The 12,078-nt window shown below is 43.2% G+C and overlaps 1 long non-coding RNA gene and 1 pseudogene across 1 annotated transcript; both read left to right on the top strand.

Annotated features, from left to right (window-relative positions):
- Nucleotides 1-2,969: 2,969 nt before the first annotated feature.
- LOC123439770 lies at nucleotides 2,970-3,390 on the top strand. Its single transcript, XR_006630152.1, has 3 exons — nucleotides 2,970-3,010; nucleotides 3,103-3,171; nucleotides 3,290-3,390. It is a non-coding gene; the product is annotated as an uncharacterized LOC123439770 (long non-coding RNA).
- A 3,084-nt stretch (nucleotides 3,391-6,474) lies between these two features.
- Nucleotides 6,475-9,987, top strand: LOC123443430 (annotated as a pseudogene).
- Nucleotides 9,988-12,078: the final 2,091 nt, after the last annotated feature.

The following is a 12,078-nucleotide window of genomic DNA, read 5'->3' as shown; positions in this document are numbered from 1 at the left end:
ACCGTGACTGTCTCTTTCGTGAGTTCCTTCTCCGATCGAGGACACGGTGGGGTTATGTCTGACGTAGGTAGGTGTTCAGGATCATTCATTTGATCATCTGTAGTTCACGTCCGCTATGCGTAGATCTTCCCCCTCTTACTTCTTGTACTCGTAAGTTAGCCACCAAATATATGCTTAGCCGCTGCTGCAACCTCACCACTTAACCATGCCTCACCCATTAAGCTTTGCTAGTCTTGATACCTTTGGAAATGAGATTGCTGAGTCCCCGGTGGCTCACAGACTACTACAACACTAGTTGCAGGTACATGTAAAGGTTACTTGATGCGAGCGCGTTGATTGTTCATTTGGAGTTGCCTCTTCTTCTTCTTCTTCATCGATCTAGGATGGGTTCCAGGCCGGCAGCCTGGGATAGCAAGGATGGACGTCGTTCTTCTTTTGTCGTTTGTTTTCGTCCGTAGTCGGACCCTGCTCTTACTCTTGATGATTATGTAATGTACTGATGTGACTCTGATGTAGCTTGTGGCGATTGTAAGCCAACTCTATATAAATCTCTTCTTTTCAGTACATGTACTTGTAACGATATCCATTCTTGCGACACGATGAGATGCGCTTCTATCCCTGACGAGGCCCTCGTGCCAAATTGAGGATAGGGTCGCATCTTGGGCGTGACATAACCCGTCGCTGGAGATGAAGCAGAGCGACGAGCCGGACTGGAGGAGCTCGCCGGAGAGAAGAGGAAGGAGCCGGTCGTCGTGGATGTCGAGGAAGGAGGTATCGACGCTGGATCTTCGTGAAAATGGAACGCCTAGACCCTCCGCTACCTCCTGGTCCGGTCGGGGAAGAAGGCGAGGCGGCGATCCGCCCGCGACGACCTCAACAGGAGCAACCCATGGCGGTGGAGAGCTCGGGAACGCCTTCTGATGGCGCTAGGGAGAGAGAGGAGGGGGGAAGTGGAGCTAGGGTTGCGAGGGGGGGCGCCTGGATGCTTAAATTCCTCGGGATGCGCGCTTGGAGCCGCTGGATCGAAGAGGGAAAGGATCGGTGGTGGAGATGGAGTCGTACACGGTGACGATAGCGAGGAGGAAGAAGGAGAGGCGAGCGGGCTTGCACGGGGAAAGGAGGAGATGGGCCAGGGAAAGAGAGCTGGCCCACTTGCTATCTAGCGCCTGCCGAAGAAAATAAAACAAGGGGGGTTTCCTTTTTAAAATAACCAACACCCAAACTTAAATGCACACTGTCACATAGGGGTTGAAAAAAATAAAAAAAATACATAGGGCATAAGGGAATTATGCCCTATTTAACAAAAGTAAAAAAACAGATTTTTAGAGTAATTAAATTATACACCAAAACAGGAATTAATAATGATGTTTATGATATTTACTACAATAATCCAAGTGATATTCCACAATGGGAGTTACCCCTCAATCACAATTAATCTCCTCTACTTAACTAACATTTTTAAAACAGCTTTAATCAAGGTTAATTCATAAGTTCAGTTATTAAAGGAGAAGGTGTTTTTGAAACCTTGGTTGAAAGCAACATAGTTTAAAAACATCATAACATCAACACAACCACCTAGCACTCTTAATGGAACAAGCAACAACAACATCGCAATGGAATGCCATGAATGCAAATGAATGCCATGATGCAAGATGGAGACTCAATATGAAGCCACATAAAATGATAACTCTTATAGCATTGAAAACATGGTTCCAAAATAGGAAAGGATCCAAATATGACAAGGGTTACATCTGGGGCATTACAACACGGGAGCCGCACAACAACACAATTGTATTTCCTTATTCTTCAGGCATGTGAAGTCAGTTTAATATTCACATAAATTTTGACATCGAAGAACCTACACTGGAGTTGTATGAAATTTCTTGTGAGAGGTATATCGTTATTTTTAGTACCGACTAATTCCCATGAGTACCAATGGAGAAAATTTCAAGCCTAAGTACTGGATGAGATTTCCATTGCTGGCAATCTTCACGAACGTATGAAGAAGGACATTGCAATCTCCACCAAAACTTTGCACTCGTGTGTCGCGATGATGTGTGTGTGCACCCGAGTCCATTGCAGGCATTGGCGATCTGTTGGGAGTGCAAGCCGTAGCAGGCGCGGGTGAGCGCGTCATGCGGGTTGGCTAGGGTGTGCAGATCGGATGCTGGGGAGAGTGGAGTCACGGCATTGCGTACATGTGGCTTTAATGGTTAGCGCATGCTAAGCTGATTAGTTAAGTTCTGTTTGGATTAACGTGTTTTTTCGGATACACCTGTACAAAATACACACCTCTGTCCGATCGGTTGGACAAAAATCACTTATGACCGGTATAATCTCTCCCTAATAATAATCTTCCCTAATAATAAAGCGCGTAGCGCTTCTGTCGTCCGCCGTCGGCACTTTTGCAGAAAAGCCCCTCCACTTTTGGGTATTCAACCCGCAGTCCCTCTGTAAGTCGATCTATCCTATCCGCACGAGAACTTGACGGTTCCTCCGTCGCGCCCCCATCTATCCTATCCAAGATCCACCGCATCTCAAGCTCACCATGGACCCCTTCTTCGCCGCCGACGAGGGCAGCGCCACGGACGACCTCCAGCGCACCGCCTCCCACCCTTCGACGACACTGAAGACGACACCACCGACGCCGTGGCGGCCGACGGCAGCGCGGGAGGGTACACCTCCTTCGTGGACGTCGGGTACCCCTCCTTCGCCGACGCCGGTCCCGAGGAGGAGGAAGAGGAGGTGGTGGACGAGGAGATCGTCGCGGACTCCGACGGCGCTGCGGTCCCCGTCCGCTACGTCTCCGGCGGGTACGCCCCCTCGCCCTTCTTCCCCGACTCGGACTTCGGGGGCGGGGACGACGACGGCCCCGTCCTGCCGCCGCTCGCCGAGATGGGCAGGGAGGAGGGTGCCCTCCTCCGCGAGTGGCGCAGGTGAGCACCGCCCCCCACCCGGTCCCTTTTGGCTTGCAGCTATGACCGAAGGTTACAGCGGCAGTGATCTTAAGGTTTGTGCATTTTTATTTAACCTGATTCAGTGGGTAGTTACTGTCAATCTGACTGAATCACTGAAAGTTGTTAATTTTCCTTTTGCACCCAGAATCTTTGTGTTACAGCTGCTTACCGACCGGTTAGGGAGCTCCTGAAGAAAGAACGGTTGAAAGAGATGGTAAGGTTACTCAGAAAATGTTTTGCTTCTTAACTTTTTTGCATTTACTGTTTGATGTCTTTGAATTGCTGCTGAGCCAACCATGAACAAACACATATATACTATTTTGATGCCTCAGGAAAGAAGGAAAACAGAGGTGGAACAGAAAACCGCCGCGGCAGCAGAGGATTCAGACAAGTCAGAGAGCAAGAAGGTGAGTTCAGATAACAAAGAAAACAATTCAAAGAAGGTGGATTTATCAGATAGAAAAGAGGGCAGTTCAGAAAGCAAAGAGGATAGTTCAAGAAACCAAGGCTGAAGGTGACAAGGAAGCATTCATCGACCTTAGGCCACTGACGATGGGAGACCTGAGGCAGGCCAAGAATCAGGTGAGTTGCTTGCTGCCCTGGCCTGCACTGCATGTTTGTGTTGGTAGAACTACATAAACAGATCACTGAACGTCGTCTGTGGATTGCAGGTTGTAGTGAGCTTTGCCGCGGAGGGTGCCGTCATGAACAAACTGAAGCAGTGGTTCCATGCATGGCCAACCCACACTCATCAACAACCCCAAAAGGCAGGCCACTTCCCTCAAGTCCACAAATTTCCCTCTTGAGCTCCAAGAGGCCATCCTCATCTCGCACATCGCCACAGACCTTTTCCTCTCGTGTTACCACAATGTTGTCCCAGCAGCGCCCCAAAATGATGAGAAGGCAATCAAGGCGATGTCGGATTACATGATGTTCCTCCTCGCCAAACAACCCAGCATGCTGCCTGGCCTCAAGCTTCGCAGCCTGTACGAGAAAGCCCGAGCTACCCTGAGGGAGATAGGAAAAATTAAAGAGGAGGATAAACCCAGCAGTAGTTATACAACAACAAAAGAACAGAAGGCGAAGGAGCTCGCCACGTGGATGCTGGAAAACGTGGATCATCTCGAGGACAAAAGTTTTGCTATCAGCAGAGGAATAAAGGAGAATCGTCTTTGGGGCCTTGGTACTCTCGGGGAAGGAACTCAAATCGCTCTGTTCCTGTCTGACGGAAAGCATCGTTTGATTGGAAATGCGATGAAAAAAAGTGTGCGCAAACTTGGGTACTGGATTCGGACCTTGCAGGAACTTCGTGAGGACATGAATGACAACGACATGTTAAAGTTCATCCTGAAAGCGTGGGTGCATCTGCTCATGTATGCGTCCATCCGGGGCAGGACGGAGGCACACGCCAAGCAGCTCAGCGAAGGTGGCGGGCTCACGACCCTCGTGTGGATCATCTCGGAGCACGAGGAGGAAAGGTTTGTCAGATTGATGTGCCCGGCACTTTTCCTTTCAAGAAAACGTTGTTTCATCTGTCTAGCCAAGTTGTATGTATTCCCGGTTTGGTGGTGGTCTCTGTTTGTATTCGTGTATCTCTCAATTTGGTCGTATTTGTGTTCATCTATTTCTCTGTTTCTCTGGTGAATAAAAGACGTCTATTGGTCACCTCCAGTTTGTTTGTCCGGTTTGGTGCGATCATCTAGAACTTGCCTGCTTCTGCTCATGTGAGCGTCAGGATTCTCAAAGCCAAGCGGCTCACATCTCTGCAATAAACCCTGGATTGGTAGTTGTACTCGTGTACTACTCTCCTTCAGTTTATCTTTTTCAATTTTTGTTATAGCTTTCTGGTTTTGTTCGTGTGTAATAGAGATGTATTGTTGATGAGATATTTGATTTATTTTCTATCCTTTTTTCGAAGGAACTACTCCCTTCGTCTGGAAAAACTTTGCACACATGTTAATCATGGATTACAGAAATGTCAAATTTGTAGACAAAAAAGTTTCCACATATACAAAAAAAAATGTATAATGCGTATGGACAATAAAAAAATGTACAACCCTTTTTGTTCTTCTATTTCGCACTTTTTCTATTTTTTTCCTCTTTTGCCTTTATTTCGATAAACTTTGCACACGTAAGCCCTTTTTGTTCTTCTATTTTGCATTTTTTCTATTTTTTTACAACCTGTTTTGTTCTTCTATTTTGCACTTTTTCTAATTTTTTCTCTTTTTTTGCCTTTATTTCGATAAACTTTGCACACGTAAGCCCTTTTTGTTCTTCTATTTTGCATTTTTTCTATTTTGTTACAACCTGTTTTGTTCTTCTATTTTGCACTTTTTCTAATTTTTTCTCCTTTTTTGCCTTTATTTCAATAAACTTTGCACACGTAAGCCCTTTTTGTTCTTCTACTTTGCATTTTTTCTATTTTTTTTCTCTTTTGCCTTTATTTCGATAAACTTTGCACACATGTTAATCATGGATTACAGAAATGTTAAATTTGTAGACAAAAAAGTTTTCACATATACAAAAAAATGTATAATGCGTATGGACAATAAAAAAATGTACAACCCTTTTTGTTCTTTTATTTGACATTTTTTCTATTTTTCCTCTTTTGCCTTTATTTCGATAAACTTTGCACACATGTTAATCATGGATTAAAGAAATGTTAAATTTGTAGGCAAAAAAGTGTACAATGCGTATGGACAATAAATAATATATATTTCTTTTATTTTGAAAAATATTGATCATGTATTTAGAATATTTTAAATGTGCATAGGAAAATGTTTCCGGTGTATAAGAAAACATATACAAAAATATATAATGTGTATGGAACAAAGTAGACATAAAAAATATAACTTTTCAAAAATGTTAATCATGTATTTGAATAATGTAAAGCATGTATATAAAAAATATTCATGATGCATACAAAATATGTAAAATGCGTATTAAAAAAATTAGACATCAAAACTCAATAATGTTTGTGATGTCACACGCAAAAAAATGTTTCTAATGTATAAAAAATATACAATGTTGTTTATACAAGTTTTACATAACCAAATGGCTGAGCTTTGATTTTTCATATATATAAACTGTTTTGCTAATTATTTTTTTAAGAATATCGATATTGATACGCAACCTGGAACATTTGGTATGCATGTACTTACAAATTGATTGTTTTTGATGTAGCTGTCTAATATGTTTGCAATCAAATTAAGACTCACTTAGATTACAAATGCAAACACATATATCACCAAGATAAAAAAAATGTTCTTAATCCATATGCTATCATTAATTAACAAAACAAAATTGCAAATGAAACTGTTAATGATAGAAATTAATTAATTATAAAAAAATACAAGGGCCAAATTCTATTAAATTTATAGCCCGTTGCAACGCACGGACATTTGTACTAGTAAAAATAAAGCACATCTCGTTTCTGTCGTACGCATTTTTGCACAAAAGCCCCTCCACTTTTGGGTATTCTAACCCGCAGTCCCTGTGTAAGTGGATCTGGAAAAAACGTTTCGATCCTACCCGTGGTCATCTCCTTCTTCTTATCCAGTCCCAGCTCTCCCCGATGCACCGTCGGCAGCTCTCCAGGGTCGCCGGCAGCAGCGAGTTGTGCTTGGCCGGGGATACGTTTGAGAGAAAAAAACATCCATCGCAATTACCCTGACGGCGACTCGGCCGGCGGTGCATCTCGCCTGCGTAGCACCCCCGCCCCCTCCCTTATCTTCCTCCCCTCGTCGTCGCCCGTTTGGATCCGGCAGCGACATGGCCTCTACCGCGCTGGAGCAGCTTGACTGCGAGCGGTGGCTCGTGCGGCGGCGACACGACACTCCTCCGCACACGCCGTTCGTGCTCTTGGGGATGGTGGCGATTCTCGTGGCGCGAGGTGGCGCATCTCGTGATCCGGCCGTCTGTGTCCGCGCATGCAGGGTGCTCCAGTATCGGGCCCTGGTGGCCAAGGCCAAGGCGACGGCGAGGAGGACTGGAATCCGGGCGGCGAGGAAGAGGACTGCCACTTGGAAGAGCATCCAACGACAACTCGTGTGTGCCACCGTGAGCTGCAACGGCCTGCACAGATGGATCCCCTGCGGAGGAGAAGGAGCTTCTTAGCAATAGTAAGATCTGCTTGTATTAAATCTGCTCAATTCTCATGCCAATTAGGGAATGGGATTAGCACCCTAGCATTTTGTTTTCCTACTCGATTAGACGGTGCTCCTTGATCCGAATGACAGGGGTGCTCAGCTCAATTTGGTTGGTCTTTCGTGATGTTATCCAATTGCGTGTAGAAATTCCATCTTTATGCTTTGAAAAACTTACTACTCACACTCTAAAGACGGAGTATACATTAGTGTTCTAAGGTTATATTGCACTTGAGCATTTGTGCTCTAAGTTGATTTACCAGATGACATCATCGGTCTTGGATGATTTTGCACCTTCATTCATGCCTTCCATTGGGCATTGATCCACATTAAGTACCTTCAGCTCTGTGCCATTGATTTTGATTGATAACAGCTTTAGATCACGTCCGTTAAGAGCGAGTGGAGATGAGGTGCCTGCTACAAAGAGTTTGTGATGAAGTCCAGAACCTCATTTTGAACGTCTCAAACTGAGAAAAATAATGGATGAACAAACAAATACACAAGAAAGTCCTGAAGCATCTAACTAGAAAACTAATGGCATGGTTCAAAAGATACAACACCGATATGATTCTCTAACTAAAGTACAGCTCCCAGGATGAATCTTCACCTTCATTGCCTGGAGATACAGCTATTTTAGAAGTGACTATGGTCTTTTCATCACCAAGATGAAATTCTAAATCCACCTGCAGAATAATTTTGTGACAGTAAGGGGTTAGAAGTGTTGTACAGAAAGAAAAATAGCAAAATCTATGGCTTTATAGGGGAAGTATAGCTTTGACTTGAATTTATTTGTTTCCATAAAATCATTTGAATGAGAGAAGCAAATTCGTTTAAATCAGGGTAAAGAGTGCCAGGGTGTTATTACTTAATCACTTTACATACACACATCACACCAAAATGCCTGGCTTCTCTGGCCTGCTGCGTGGTTTTGCCTACTGACAGAACACTGACTACGGCGATGAACATACCGCCTTTCACTGCCTGTCTTGTTGAAGAAATGTTTCTCATCGCTGCAGGATTATGCCAGCTGAAAACAAGAAATGCCCAGTCTCCACATGTTCATGATTTACAGTGTGCAGTAGTCATATTTTTCCTTGAAATCTAAGTGCAATCAAATATCAGAACAAGCAAAATGGATAGATGTAGATCTTCAGTTTCTACATTGTACACTATCTGCTGGTGGACCAAAATAAATTATTCTTATACATAGGTTCTACCTCAGGTATTTTTAAGTAATAGTAGAAGCCCTGAATTTAGTATTAGAAGCATGCAGAATTAAGACTATCCTGGTTATTAACAAACCTTAAAGCATCACTATAGACTTAGAAAGTTAAATTCTCTGAATGTTCATAAAAAAGTTGGGTAAAAACCCAATGTAGCAAAACAACTATAAAGATATGAAATCAAACAAGATCGTGCTTTGGGCAAAAAAGATCAAGTGTCAGAGAATGACCTCCTCCTGCTCTCCAAAGAGAAAGTAAGTTCCATGCTAGCAGGAAGCAGACAACATCCCGACCAATTTAATGGATATTACAGTGTGCTGAATGCCGAACACTCAATCTATTTATTGTTAAATTCTCATATTTGAAAACAATAAACATTTGTGACCAGTGTACATACCAGATTAAGTATGGATGTTTACAGATAATTTCTTAGGGAAAATTGATCGGTCCATCAGATTTATGTAGCATAAGTCTTGATTGCATTTTCCCCACATTTACTGTGCACCATACATGGTTAACCATATTGCTGGGTTAGGATATGGCTGCATTTTGCAGTTTGAGGAGGGAGTGAATCCTACCGCATATGCATTTGCTGTGGTGGAATAGTGGGGTGGTAAAGATACCCTCTCCCTTAGAACATTTGTGGCGGGGGAAATACAAAATCTAAATGTTGCACAGCCTGTGAAGTACGATACCAGCCTTAGCCTGACTGCGTTCATGTACCTGACATGGATTCAGGAATTGGACCAAATCATTTGTTTGGGTCCAATTTGCAGTTTATGTCAAGACGAATTTCTTTCCTATTATTATGTATCTGTAACTTGGAATGCATAACTGAACCTGCGCATAGTTTCACAAGCTTACTCGTTTCATGTTCAAAGTATCATTCTGAATTTTTTAGCACCCTCATCGATCTAATCAGTGCGCTGCAACATTCTCTGGTACCACAGGCTACGCCGCTGGTAGCTGGGCTGTCGGTAGCTGCGGCTGCGATGGGAAGCAGATACATGATTCAGGCATGACAGGCCTTTCGAATCCATGCGGCCATGCCACGCGTGCGTAAATTCTATCCCGATGAATTCGAGACGGAGATGAGCAGAAGAGAAGTCGCATTGGTCCTTGGCGTAAGGTGATGTTTCTTCTCCGTCCATGTCCTTGCTAATTAACCTGTATCTTCTTGAAAATGTCGCTGCTGAAATCCTGTACGCAGCTGTTTTTTGAGTTACATTGAGATATGCTGAAAAATACGCAATTGTTATTGTTTCAGAGAACGTGATGCGCTGGACAAGATAAAGGAGGCGCATAAGAGGGTGATGGTAGCCAACCACCCTGATGGTGGCGGCAGCCATTACATCGCGTCCAAGATAAACGAGGCCAAGGACATGCTCATGAGGAAGGGGAAATCCGGGTCCATTTTTTAGCCAGTGCATATGAGATGGAAGTTATTTTGTATTTTTCGCGGTGAGGTAGTGATTCGCTTTCCATCAACATCATTAACATCATTGTGCTAATACCGTGCATCTGAACAAAGATACGCGTTATGGAAACAGAGTAATGTGGCTGATGTAAGTTTACCCAAAGGCTCCAGTTATCATGCTAACATTCTGTTGTGACAATTGGGTTGTCTTACTTGAAAGATTGTATATTTGGGGTTGTTGCTTACTGATGTGTGTATGCTAGCAGTTTGTTTCTGATTATTCCCATTGTTTAATGTCATCGCCGATAAAAGTATTAACTTTTTATGATTGTATTGTCAGAAGATGTTTCATACATTTTTTTTATACATGAAACAAGTTGTGTCTTTTTTATACATGAAACAAATTGTATCTTTTTTACTCGGTGCAACGCACGGGCATTATAAATTTGACACCTTCGTATTACAATACACTTTATCCAAGTGCGGCCTTAATGTGTTGGTGCGTGGTTAATAGCCGGATGTGACAGTCAGGTTAGTGTGCGTGCATGAGGTATGGAGTTAGTGCCTCCGGTTGTGCGTGTGTAGTCAGCTATTTAAGTTGTAATTCCTTTGTAAACTAATATAAAAACATTTAAAATATTATTTTAATAATTTAAATGTTTTAATATTAGTTTATAGAAGAAGTAATTCTGTTTTTCTTTGTGTGGGAAAATAAAAAGAGAAGAAAACGTTGAAGCTATGTGTGTGGCCGTCACAAAAAAAACTATTTATGTTCTTTTTCCTCTAGCTCCTATTCCCAACACTTACCATGGTCGAGCATATCCCCAACACTTATCGTGGTCGAGCCACATGTAGGCCGTCGCGATTCCCCAGCCATAGTCGCATCGCGCACGGGACCAACTGGTCGCGTCACACTCTGCCAAGACCTCGTCGCCCGCCGCCACCACTCTGCCCAACCCCACCATCCGAAGGTCTCCAACAGCAGCCGTCTTCAGTCGTCGGCTGGACAAAGTCGTCTCGACCGTCGACGCCAATGAGTGTGTGGCTCGACCAGCCTCATAGAAAAGGAAAGCGGGATCGGTAGTGGAGAGGAAAATGGGAGTTAGGGGCTGAAGTGGGAAATGGGGTCGGAAGAGGAGAGGATATAGAAAGAAAAAGATAAAAGGATAGGGATGAATCTAACTTGTGGACCCATACCGTCAATGAAAGTCTCTTCTCCTAGTACACCAAGACGTGTCTAGGGTTTAAGAAGATCGGGGTCAAAGAATTCAGCGTCTTAAGTCAGGGTTTATTTCAGACTTTATTCCCAAACTACCTAGCCATTTGGGCTTGATAGGAAGTCCGATTAAGTGTCACTTTTTAGCACTGTTCAAGAATTCGTCCGATTAACCAGTTAACTTGCCAGTTAATCGCTACTTTTAGGGTGACCGAATCGAATAACGTCTATTCATCGTGTTAACTTGCCATGCCGATTAATTGGCCAGTTAGACCGATTAATGAGTTGTCATACCGATTAATTAGTTGCCAGACCGATTAATCACTACTGGCCTATTAACTAGTGGGCAAACGAAACCCAAAATTTTGGCACATAATGCCTCCCACACCCTCTTTCTACTAAATACATAGGGTTTGGCCCTCCTCGCGCTTCCTCATGCTCCTTTCATCCCCTCCTAACCTGGCTGGTGGCTAGTCGTGTTCTCACCAATGCCAGTCTCCACACTATACATGAAAGATCTAGTTGCTCCGACATTCTGGTCGCTTGCCTCGACACCACCCCCCTTGGACAATCCCCATCCTCTCCCATGGGATGCTTCCCAATCTCTTCCTCAATGTCGTCACCTTGGCAAGGTACTACCATCTACCCCCCATACCTTACTGGAGAATCCAGCATTCATATATTAGTAGATTATGAATTACAATTTTGTAGATGGATGGATGGAACTGTTGGTTTTGGTTGTTATCTGTAATATATTATGTGATGTATGTTAGCAAGTATATGGATAAGTTTAAATGTTTAATTGCTCAATTTAAATTTTGAGATTTTATATATTTAGATGCATAACGATTATTAATTTTACCTCTTATCTATTTTTTATATGCCCACAATAGAGTATTTTGGTATATTACATAGCTAGGTGCATGGAATTATGGTATGATACATAAAAAGATTAGATATAAGTTGGCAAGTTTCTATTTAATCTACCGATTAATGGTCGACCGATTAATCCAGTTAATAGGCCAATTCACCGATTAATCGCTACTCCCAAGCCGACCGAGCAGCTACCAGTTACCGATTTCTTGAACAATGCTTTTTAGTGTGTTCAAGCCATTCACAC

This window comes from Hordeum vulgare, chromosome 3H (assembly GCF_904849725.1).
Source record: "Hordeum vulgare subsp. vulgare chromosome 3H, MorexV3_pseudomolecules_assembly, whole genome shotgun sequence".
Lineage (NCBI taxonomy): Eukaryota > Viridiplantae > Streptophyta > Magnoliopsida > Poales > Poaceae > Hordeum > Hordeum vulgare.
Note: the sequence above shows the minus strand (reverse complement) of the source record. Positions and strands in the feature narration are given on the sequence as shown.